The sequence below is a fragment of the Amblyomma maculatum genome, chromosome 3, assembly GCF_055883805.1.
Source record: "Amblyomma maculatum isolate TAMU_Amacu chromosome 3, ASM5588380v1, whole genome shotgun sequence".
Lineage (NCBI taxonomy): Eukaryota > Metazoa > Arthropoda > Arachnida > Ixodida > Ixodidae > Amblyomma > Amblyomma maculatum.
In genome coordinates, this window is record NC_139346.1 from 108,348,662 (window position 1) to 108,361,761 (window position 13,100).

The following is a 13,100-nucleotide window of genomic DNA, read 5'->3' on the forward strand; positions in this document are numbered from 1 at the left end:
GTCTCCAAACACTGATGTTCCTGGAGTGCTATTTAGTTGAAGTCCATCGTCAAAAGGAGATTGTAGTTAATCCGGACTAGAATGCATACCAGAAGCGTAAGAAAGGTCGATGGCTCCAGCACTGTACTGACTTCCAGTGTTTTGCATTCCAAATCATTTAAACTATACCCAAAAGACGATAGCCGCAGCGACCACAGCGGCATGATGTGACACCGCTCGCTACGACTAAAGAGCGCACAAATCTGAAGCAAAAAAACGCGAGTGAAGTGACTGCAAGATGAAAGGTTGTGGCAAGCGCATGCAGAATTCTCTGCACAATACAGGTTTCCTATTACGCAGCACTGACCGCGATTGTATACTTTGGTTTTCACTGCCCGGCTTTGTGACCAGGAATGTTTAGGCGGATAGAAATTCGATTTAGCCCGATTATCGTAAATATTTTTTAAAGTCAGACGAGATGGTGAAATTCAGCGTCCTCTTTTTGTGCAGCAGAAAATTGCACCTATATTTGTTTTTTTTAGAAAACTGCATATCTTGCAAAACTAAGGTTCATTCCTTTATGTCGAGACATTTGCCCACCACATATATTTCATTGCAAAGAAAAAATGGTCATGGGACTATGATTACCTTTCTTATCTGAACCCATCGATATATATATATATATATATATATATATATATAGTTGATTTACTGATTAAACTCCCTAGCTGAGAACTCGTTAGTAAATTTAACACGGAAACATTTTGGTTACTATTTTTGAAGGGCTCAAAATAGGCCTCTTGTTCCTGAAGTAGGTGCTGCTTGGATATTGTTGCCCATTTATTTTTCCTCTTACTGGCTGTGTTTCTTATGTTCTTTTAGTGGAGATGATGATGATGATGGGACTTCGTTCAACCTTCCGGACCTTGGATTTTTGAATGTGGTATTGACGGGAAACCAGACAATAGGCTCTTGCATCACTACAATGATAGTGGACTTGGTATTTCAAGAAATGACTGCGCATACATTGTAAGTAAACTTTCATTTAATCATTGTCATACTTCAGTTTTTCCGTCAGCGATGAATTCGGTAAGAATATATTAAAACAAATTTTTGCAGCCACCCCTCAAGAAAGTTCTACCAAAATGTGGGACGTACTCTTGTGGCGCGTTACCCACAGCTGGCGGACACGCGTGGAAGTGGGCATGTGAGCATCTTGAAAACCTGAATTCTTGTTTTACTAAATAAGGACATAGTAACTGAGTGAATTTTTCTTAGCAGTCGTATACAATCCTTGGAGAAAATGGAGGACGCTTTTGATAGGAGTTTCCCTAAATGTCATTCACCTGTTTTTATGGTATCGCGGATTTGCATTTGTCAGACAATTGTACTACTTGAGAGGTGCAAGGACCATGGTCACCTATTGGCAATTTTCACAAAATTGTTGCCATCATAAAAAAGTGGTTTTATTGAAAATAAAATAATGAAGGAAACAATTTGTGACAACCGCCGTATCTGCCATCGCTCTCGGATGCACTGAGCTGCGGTGGGGGAAACAAAAAAAAACTGTGAGCAGAGAGTACGAAATTAAAAATGGGAGCTATACGGAGCCAGGACAGGATAGGGGTATGCAAAAACATTGTCAGCGTAAGAGCACGACGCGCGCCCACCATTGTCTCGTCACTATGGGTGGGCGTCCACTGGTCGCACGGTGCACAGAAGTTCGGCTACGCGGGCAAAAAGAAGACACATCCCCCTCCTTTGTCACTGTGAAGACGGTGGTTACTCATATAATGCCTTATAATTACATGCTTGCCTATATGCCTCCAGTAATAGCCTGCGTACTTTATCTCATGCTTCAATATTTCAGGACTCTTGGGTCATGTTTCTACGGCAGAAATTTAAGAACGAACACAGGAAACTTGAAACTGAAAGGGTCACTCTCAATCGGCTTAAGGTCGGGAAGGCTGCAAAAAGACCTCGAATCGATGCTACCAGTGCCTCAGACCAACTTCAGCGAGGCCGAGTGGGTCAAATTTTGGTAAGTGCTTCATATTTCAGTTTTAAGTTATTTTGAAGCCTTACTATAATGCTTTCAATCTTTTACACAGGCGCTCAGCTTGCCACCATGTGCTGAAGACAGCACTAGCCTTGCCCAACATGAGGCTTGGTTATGCCAAGAATCGAGGAGACCAAATGCACAGATTGACCAGCTACGCTGCCGACTGGAAGTGACGCACCAACCTAGAGTGCAGGACTTGTGCCAAATGCCTGTGGCCACAGCACTTATCAAATATCCTTACATGGCAATATCTGAGTTGGTAAGTGCATAACCATGTTGTTTCGTGCTATTTCAGTTCATTATTTTGCTATTTTAAACAGACAGTCCATTATCTTTTTTGTGTACGTCATGCATGGTAGTACTAAATCATACATGTCTGCAGATATCAGGAATCCCCCCCAACCCTCTGCAAGACTATATGATAACTTACGCTAATAGATAAACAAATATATCAAGCCAATAATATTAGTAAAGTTATACTAGGCCTTCCAAATCAAAAACTTCGACTGCAGATCTCAGTAGTGGGTATACTGCAGCACATTGCCATTGATAGCTTAGATATCAAGTTTTATCACAGGCTAGTTGCATAAAAGAATCTTTAATTAACCAAAGGATACCCGGTGATGCATGCAAAAATAGGACTGGTTTACGTCAATTAGCCTTCATCTTAGTGCTTCTTACCAAGAACTTGACCAATCAAGAATGCAGGCAAACTAAAAAGTTTAAAATCTTAAAGTTTGAAATAAAAGAGCATGACAGACTGTGCGAAAAAAAATGGAAGCGGTGATCAAGTAACTACAGCTGCTGCAGGCAAATGTCAATGATAATTTGTAGTTATTTGTGCAGCTAGCAGCTTTTAGATTATAATGGCCAAACATATTTTTGCACTTTGCATCCAGACGCAGTGGCTTATTTGCTGCTGCGAGTTCGAGGAGGCGGGTTCAACTCCGGTCACTGCTTTTCGATCGAAGTGAAAAACAAGATGTGCGATTAGTGTGCGATTCATGCAGTTTAAAGAACTCCACGTGACCAAAATTCCCTGAACGCACAACTCCAGCGTCCCTCACAGTGCAAGCCGCATTCGAGCGTTAAACCCTATAAATTAGCACTTAAGCAGCACTTTGCATCTGTCATTGTTGCACATAGTGATTATCCCTCGAAATATTTTGCTGTTGTACATCATGTATTTGCATGAACTATTTCGATGTTACAGTTTCTCGAGGATTTCAATATATTGATAAAAAGAAATGGACTGCAAGCCATCGAGAAAGGCATTCAGACTGTGATGAGTCTGGTTCTGAGTGGCAACCTGCCAGGAGGAAAAAAAAAGGACATGCTGCTGATCATTGAAGCCAGCGACGCCGCTGCCAGCATAAGGCGTCAGAAACGTGAGTTTTTAATCATGGGTCAAGCCTATGTATGGTTGTATAGTGTTTTCGCCTGCCAAAAGACACAAATGAAATCTGCAGTATGGGCAAGTGGCTGCACCGATGTCTTGTTCATTTCGCTCTTTTGTGGTTTCTATTTGAAAGGTAGATCATCTTGGCTCATACGAAATTTCTTGTTTGTGTTGCAGACATCCGTGCTATGCGGATCCTGAAGCTTCTTGCAAAAATTATTTGTCAACCGAAATCGACGGAGGCAATGTTTGTGCTTGTTGTAAGTGCGGATTATGTAAAACATTTAAAAGGGCTCTGCAAAAGAAGCTGGCCTGTCAATCAATATCTTAGGCCCTAAATATGTACAACTTTGTGGCCTTGGCCTTCCTATCATTTTATGTAGTGAATTTATTGCATGTGCGGCAAAAAATTGGATCTTCACTGTTGTATTACAGAGAAGTCAGTTACAGAAACTCACTTCTGGTCATACGAGAAGCAGGGAATAGTGAAGATCAGATTTTAAAGAAAAGCCGTGAAAATGCACAACAATGGGTTATCTCCCAATAATTATATATATATATATATATATATATATATATATATATGTAGACACATATATATATATGCAGTGGTATTGTTTGCTGTCCGGACATTGTATTCTAATATGTACTGTTCTACACTGTCTTTAATGACGCAGGAAGGAGAGAAGCCACTGACGCCATGTGTGGTTTTTTCTAACGGGAATCTGGAAACGGCAGACGATTACTTTCTGTACATCGAAAGACAGCGCCTCTTCTGGGTCATTGACGCAATTCAAGGGCTCACCGCCATAATGGCAGCGTACTGGCTATTTAATCTCAACTATGCCAAGCCAGCACAGAGCTTGTGCTGCCTAGTCGAGCACCTATTCTTAGGCGTGACGGTTTCAAAGCCGAAGCCAGCCGCGCAGCGCTTCATATCAACAGTACGAACTGAATTTATTTGATCTCAGCTTGAATGTAGAACTATTGATGTTTTGTCATGAGCGGCTTCTCAATAAACTGCATTCACTATACGTACTGCATTTCATTGCATGTTTTCACATCCACATGTTTAAAGACAATAGGTATCAATTGCTGAGATGCAGTAACACACTGTGACGGCAGAAAATATATAATGGGTAAGTGATTAACCTGAATCAACCCATAACAGCTGTAGGTGCATGCGATGCAATGTAATATGTGCATCTTTAAGAGCTTTGCATGAAAAAATGCAGCACCCTTTTCAGCAATGGGTGTAGATACTAGCAACCTTTTTGACAAAGGGTGCAGATAGGCTTGCAACACCTTTTATTCTAAAGGGTGCAGATTCAAGCACCCTTTTTGACAAAGGGTGTAGGAGCGCCCTTAGAACCCTTTCTACAAAAGGGCGCAGTGCCGACCTATGCACCCTTTAAAAGGGTGCATCGGTGCCTCATTGCACCCTTCCTAGAGGGCGTAAGGGGGTTAGTTATAGACACGCCAAAACACCCTTAAGGGTGTAAATGTTTTTACAGTGCATCGCACCTGCAGGAGGCAATGCAGGTGGATCTTTCCACTCTGTCTCCCTGTGGTTAGGTTATACACATCGAACATGCTGGCATTTCTCTTTTCTGACTTAGTTTTCGAACTGCAAGACATTGATCTGTTTCCTCTTGGCTTGTGCTCGCGTTTAAATCATGATGTGGTGCTGAAGCAAAAGCAAGTTTATTTTACAACCGCCGAAACATGGGCCGATGCTGCGTGCCTGGGTGCCGCGGAAATTATGACGGGGGCCCAAAAGTTAGGGTGTTTAGTTTTCCGAAGGATGAAGCTCAAAGAAAAGCTTGAATGAGAGCAGTCCCTCGCAAAGATTTTACGCCGGCCATTCATTCCAAGGTAACGGGATTTTTACCCCTGAAATTTTATAGCCTTAGCTTATCTACCATAAAATCCATCACAAAACTAAAACCTGTAAATTAAAACGTTGTTAAATAGTGCTTTCGAGAGAATTGTATGGTTTTGTAATTAAGCTTCCTCATGCAGGTGTGCGAGCTCTATTTCCAGGAGCAAGACTGTCATCAAGCTCTCATACCATGACAAACAAACGGGCAGAACCATAGAGCTAAAACGTGATCGAGTTCAACTTCAAAAGGAAGCAGTGCCTTCGCTATTCCCAAATTGTCCTGCGTACCTTTCTTCTGCACCTCCGTGTCGAGAGTCCCCAGCAAGAAAGAGAGCACGCCGGGAAAATGATGTCATTCAAGAAGCCATAAAAAATTCTATCAGGGCAAGCCTTATCTACACTGCTTGGCAATCTTGAGAGTCAGCTGCGTAAAAATGCCGAAAACTCGGGCGGAGAGAGGAAACGGGACATTTTGTCGTTTTTGAGGGTTTTGATATCCGAATTTATTCACGAAACTGAAGAAGGAACGGAAGACATTGCTCTCCTGAGATTTATTATTGAACAAATCAGCCTTTTCCTCTCAAATAAGCGTGCATACAGTTCGGAGATTAGTTATTTCCAGCCTTCTTCACTCCATTTCTCCCCATGCCTATCACTTCGCAAGATCTGCATCCAGTTTAATTTTGCCGCACCCATCAATGCTACGCCGTGTCTGTTCTAAATATCAAGGTGACCCCAGTCAGGAACAGCACCAAGCAAATTTCCTTGCTTACATTCGGGAACGAGCGAAACTGTTGCAGCCCCATGAAAAAAACTAACACTAATGATTGATGAGATACATCTTAAACCATTCTTTGACTTCAAGGCAGGAACAATAATTGGAGCATCAGCCCATTCTTCCGAGCCAGCAACAACCGCCCATGTCTTCATGATGCAGTCATTGCTTTCCTCAAACAAGGATGTTATACATATTCTACCTGTTTCTAGGATGAATGCTGAAACCCTGCACCAGTACACGAAGAAGATAATAGTTGGCATTGGAGAAATGGGGATAAAAGTAATAGCTGTCATAACTGACAACAATTCTCTGAACAGGAAAATGATGTCATTATTTTCGGAAAAGCAGCAATTAAGCATTGTGTACCCTCACCCAGTAGACAGTCAACGCCCGCTATTTTACATCATGGATCCGGTGCACTTATTGAAGTGCATTAGAAATGTTTCTACTTCCCGGAAATTGATTTGTCAGGGGGTATGCCTGACGGTCCCCCTAGAATGAAAGCGGCATCTTTCGAAGCTATTAGGAGACTGTATACTTCGGAAAAAACAGCACTTGTGAAAGCTGCCTACGGGCTCAACGCAAAAGCTGTAAATCCTACAGTTATGGAGCGCCAGAACGTGACAGTGGTACTAAATGTAATTAACTCCTTCGTCTCTAATGCTCTCCGAACTCGTGGATCAGCGATGCAGGTCCCGCTTGCCGATTCAACCACCATATTTATAGACATCGCGCTGACATGGTGGAAAATAGTAAACGTAAAAACCCCTCACAAGGGCCGAAGAGCCAAGGACAGTCTGCAAGGCCCAATACAATCCATCACTGATCACCAGCTGACTTTTCTCAGCGGAATTGTAGACTGGCTTGACGCCTGGCACTCATTTAACATGTCCAGTGGCACTCTCACTAGGGAAACACACACTGCATTGTGGCTGACCTGCTATTCTCTCGTCGAAGTGTCACATTATTGTTTGGAAGAGCTGGGGTTTAAGTACGTCTTGCTTGGGAAATTCCAAACAGACGCACTGGAAGACCGTTTCGGTAGTTATAGGAGGTTATCTGGCAGGAAGTACCATATTTCTGTGCGTCAATTATATGAGTCGGAAAAAAAGTTGACACTACAGAAGCTCCTGACATTGCCAGTGGAAGAGACTTCAGGCGCCAAAGAGGATGACGAAGCAATTGTAGACACAGATAACAATTTTTCTGTTATTATTACAGAGGACGACATAACTGCGTCAAAGAGTGAGATGGATGTGATAGCCTACATAGCTGGCTATTGCGCACATGCTGCCCTAAAGAACATTTCTTGTTCCTCGTGTGCCGGCGCAGTTGTTGTTGAGGACAGAGTCCTGGAAACTGAAGACATGAACATGATTCTGCACCTTTCCAGAGGTGGCCTCAAGTTTCCGCAGCCATGTGTTGTCAATATGGTTCTTGTCTGCAAGCTCGTTGTTGAAAAGCTTTCAACAGGGAATAATGAAGAGAGATTTTTATTGAGCCGCAGTCAACAAGCCATGTCTTCCCACGTGCAAGAAGACTTTCCAGCCGAGTGCGAAAATGGACATTCACCAAAATTACTTCTGAAGCTTATGATAAAAGCAGCAGCGAACACTGTGCTTAATAATTTGTGCAAGTTGAGGAATGATGCTATTCAAGATAGCAGTCAGAAGAAGGCAGCTGCCAGGAAGCTGAAAAGAATTAAAGAACTGAAATATTTTAGTGCAAAGAACCGGTAGCAATAAAATGTTTATGAAGTCTCATGTTATTGTTTTGCATGACTTCTTTCATTTGGTGATTTCTATGTTTAACATGTCATCCGGTTTGAAAATGACAAAAAAAATACTTCCTTTTAAAAAGCAGTATGTATGAGGTGTAGTTAGAATCTGCATGAAAGAAAATCTGAATTATAAATTAACATGGTAGATATACGGTGAACTAATACCCGCCGTTAAAAACCTCTCCCTTAGTCGCCAATTCATGTTTATTGGCCTATTTGAACAGCCCGTGCGCCTTGAATAGTAAAAAAAATGCGCTGAAAATTGCCGGCGAAACCCCGCAGCCGCGAGCGGAGGCAAGCGGCTGCCGGACAACTAGCGTGACGTCACGGACCGAACGGAGAGGCCTTGAGTACTCTAGGTGGCTTTGCAGGAATGCCGAAGCGGAGAGAAATAGTGGCGAAAAAAAAAATTGCATGCACCGCACACAGAGAGATTCTCGATGCTTTTGCAGCTTCTCCCCCCCCCTCCTCCCCCCTTTTTGAGGTCACGTGGCCAAATGGCGGGAAACACCTCCCGCGCGAGCTAAGATGCGCGGCGCCACTCAGTCGACGGCCAGCCTCCGTGTGGGTGCGATGCCTACTGCCTAATTTTATCATCCGCTTTTATTTCGCACAAATTCAATCTGTCTCAACCTCCTGCAGCAGTCAGCATTTGAAAGGAACAGCCCACATATGCAGCTGATGATTGTAGCCGCTCTGTACAGATTCTTCGTGCCGACGTTCACCAAAACAAGCGTAAGTACATGATCTTTCAGTCTTGATCAGAGGAGCTTTTTGCTCGATTCGATATTATACTGGACATAATAATGTATTGTTTTGGAGCATATGTTCATCTTGTTATATACTCCTTGCATCTTTCTTTATATATATATATATATATATATATATATATATATATATATATATATATATATATATATATATATATAATTTACGTGGGCGCTGATCGCACAGGAAGACTTGCTGAGCCGTTTGGAAACAAGGCTGCGGCTGGCTGCAGTGGCAGAATTGGCTCATTTTGCTGCAGTCTGGGTCCTTAGGTATCTCCTGCCCCAAAATGCTCGCCTTTTAATATGGAGGGACACTCACTATACCGATCAGGTAAGTCTAATCAGCACAGATTTTGTTCAATACGACAATATACTGCAACTGTTTCTGGAGCGCGTATATATATATATGCACATCTTGTTACTACGTAATTTTTTTTATAATCGATGTGTGCGCATTTCGCTTAGATTGTGCAGGAAGACGTGCTGAGCCGACTTGGAGACGATGCTGCGGCGGTGGAATTAGCTCTTTTCGCTGCAGTCCGAGGTCCGATCTCCTCTGCCCCAAAACGCCCGTCTTTCACTTCACATCGAAGTGCATGCACTAATATGTATACCGATCAGGTAAGTCAAATTAGCACTGATTTGCTTCTATACGATAATGTACTGCAACTAATTATGTATTGTTTTGAGACTTATGCGCATCTTGTTACTGTAAATGTATATTTTGCAATTGGTGTGCGTGCCTTGCTCTGATCGTGCAGGGAGGCGATATCAGCTGATCTGGAAACTGGCTGCGACAGTGGAAGCGCGTTTCGCCAAAGCCCGAAGTCCTTGGTTTCCTCTACACTAATACGCTGGCCTTTCACTTCTTCATGGCAGTGCACTTACCGGACAGGTATTAGCGCTGATTTTGTTCGGAAAATTCGATTATCCGACTCACATCGATGGGACGCATGCAACCCAGTTAAATGTCAAATGCTATCACTGATATAATTATTGCAGCACCCCTCGCCATAGGAGCGATCAGAAGCTGTACAAGCATCATCGCTGCTGCCAAGCCGAAGCTCGTGCCAGGACTGAGTACAAGATTTATGTCGTTTTTTGTTGTTTTTTTTTTGCTGCTGATGTCTATACGTGAAAATTGATGATCGAGTGATGCGGTATGCTGGCAAGGTAAGTGAGCCAGCACGTTCTTTTTGTGGATTTTGTAATTATATATGTGATGCACACAGATCTGAGCCATTTCACATTGATTTTGCTCTGGCCGCTTATTTCTGGGCAAGCAGTTGTATTTTCATCGTGCGGATTATTTCCTGCTGCTCACATGCTCACGAGGTGTTCAGCTAACTTGTTTCAAAGTTCAAGCTTTAAAAATTTACAACGGGTTCTATAAGCTTCTACGAGTTTGGCTGTCTAAATAGTCGTCTTGGCTGATAAGACAATTTTTTTAATAATGCTCAGTTGTTAAATAACAAAAATAAATCAGATGACTTATCGTTAAATATCCGGTCGCTTTTGCTGTAAAAGTTCCATCTAGCTTGAGAAAATTAAATTGTATTCTGGGGAATAAACTTACTGTAGGTTTGATGTAAATATCGCGGGAACTGTTCTGTAGCGTTGGATTCCCTCATACGCGCTCTATGACAAGCGCGGACACTTGGTTTTGCTAGAATTATTAAATTGCAGCATTAGCATGCAAGAACGCGCTTCGGGAGGATAAGGTTTGAGTGCGCTACGGTTGCAAATTGCAACATCATGACTCCAGCAAAACGAAGTTATCGCACCTTTTTCGCGGATTCACGGATCCTGATTACCTATTGCGGCTTTGCGCTAATGCGTTTTCAGTAGGGTCGCATGAAAGTTAGGCGCATAAAATATATTGATGTGATAGTGCAGTTGGTGGCAGTGAGCAGACATTATTTATTCTATCTTTCCACCCTATATTTGCCTGCAATGTAAAAGTTTAGGCGAAAATGAAATATTTAATTAAAACACTTGTCTTCGTACAGCGGACCAAGATGGAACCTGCCGCAGATCCAACCAGTCGCAGACATCAAGTGATCGACAGGCTGCCAAAAGAAGACCAAGCCTCAAGCCAATCTTCCATATGTGGCACATGCGTGTTCTAAAGTCAGTCAATATCCACGCTTATTAAAAAGCAAATCGCGAGCTTTTTCTGAACGCTGTTGAAAAATAAATTTTTCACCAAATACTGCAGCTATTGTTTCTTCATGGCATCAGAAGAGCTACTGCTTTTCTTGATGCATTTGTACGTGCTACCCCGTGATATATGCATGGGCCACGATATATTAAATGCATGGCATGAATACCTGCATGAGGGGCGATCTGACCACTAACCGGCATTGGGAAGAAACCGGCCGACGTACGGTCTTTCGTCAGCAAAATAGCTAGGGCAGACGAGCGGCCGACCATTCAGTAATGCTGGCAGATGCCCGGCCCACGTGCGGCAGGTGGTCGGTCACGTCGGGCCAAAAGGTCGGGCCGTAGTTGATTGCCGAAAATCGGCCGACGTTAGGTCAGCGTCAATCCCCGACGCCGGCCCTCATTCGGGTGCCGAAGGTCGGCCAGCCACTTTTTGGTCGGCGAGAAAGGTCGGCCCTACCTTTTGCCACACACTTTTTTTTGCTTGGGTTGACACATTTCCAGAATACAAGGTAAGATGTCTGTGCTATTTCCACACTAGCAGAACAAAGTGGCCATATTTTTGTGGTGTATTCCCTATTGAAAAAACCGATTTGCGATTTAAATAGGTCATTTATAAAACGATATGGGAGTATGCAGGAGTCGATATGGGGCATGGACCCGCAAATAAGCATACAGGACTGGTGGGAGAAAGTACAGGACATGGAAGAGGTCCTGTGCACTCCCATTAGAGGCTCCTATAACTCCAGCATATTGCATGCAGGATACGTTTTAGGAGGTAAAGGAGGTTGAGTAGGTCCTGTCCCACACATGCAGGTCCTGAGTACTAGATTACAGGAGCTGGATGTGCTCCTATATCACCGCATGTAGGATATTATGTACATGTTCGCACGACGTACGTCCGCAGGCAAATCTTTATATACACGGTGTCGCAGCTCAATTGGATTATGATTTAAAAAAAAATGACTGCAAACAACTGTTCTGCAATCGACTCTAGTGGATATTGTCTCGATCGAGATATGAATTAAGTCCGCGAATACATTCGTGTATATTATAGGCGCGCGCGCACCACAATCGCACAAAAGTATGCGGCCGGAAAATACCGGGAATTCCACGTGATCGCGTACGTTGCTGTATATCATACATACGTACGTGCACCTATAGCTTTCACGCACGCGCTCACTTCGTTCATTTTCCTCAATTGTCCGATCGATCGAGTGCTAGGTATGTATACAGTCGACGGCGCATGCCCGCGGTGCACCACCATGTCGCGCGGGTATAGTATATCTGATGGATCGCCGCGACGAATTTATAAGCATGGATCAAGCAGCTGCATGCGGACCGCGCGGCGCATGGAAATGTCAACTCGCTGCGGCGCGTACATTGCCGGCCGGTGGAGGCCGTGTACATATATGCTACGCGGTTACGACGGCCCAATCCGTGTCGCGATCAATTGCTCCTACATGGCCTCGTGCCGTGGGAGCGCCGACTGCCCTGCAGTGAAGGCAGCGGGCTTCGGTCGAGGTACGTACGTATATATCTCAATTAAGCGAGTCGATAGACGCGCCTATTTGTCCGGAACAAACTTGTACTTTATCTCCTGCACGAACCTAAACTCGAGAGTTGAGGCACATATAGCTTTCAATATATGTATGGCATTAATAATTAATCGATCTATGCTTATTGCCGTGAAATATAGTTGTTGCCATCGAGCGCCATAAAAATAGGACGATCGACCCTGATCTTGCGGAGCTTCACGGGCGCACGACCGGAACAGCTGCCAGCTTGTTTACAATTTTTTTTGGCATTTCATTTCTACCGAATAATAGGGGATAAGCTAAGACAACTCCATCGGAAGTATCTCGTTGGGGTCGACATTTTAATGTCGTGCTGAACAACTTTGCTACTCCTGCATATTATAACCATATTGATGTCAAATAATAGTAATTAACTTGCGGCAAAAAAAAATTACTATTGTCGTGATGTATCTCACGGAACTCCCCGAAATATTAACTTGACTTAAAATTGGACTAAGACTGCTGTAGTTTTCACTTCCAGTGCTATTTAACTTTAGGGCAGCATGCAAATGCCGTGCAATTTTTTTTTTATTTACAAATACTGCAACCCATTTTGGCCCAAGCAGGAGTGGCATAATAAAAACTAGATACCAGCGACTCGAGACACATGGCCCAAGGCCGAAAAAGCATGTATGCTTCTTTGCAAACTTATTTCATTTTTCAATATGCAAAAGGTGCTAACCACCTGCGTTACCTGCAGCAAAGTCAGA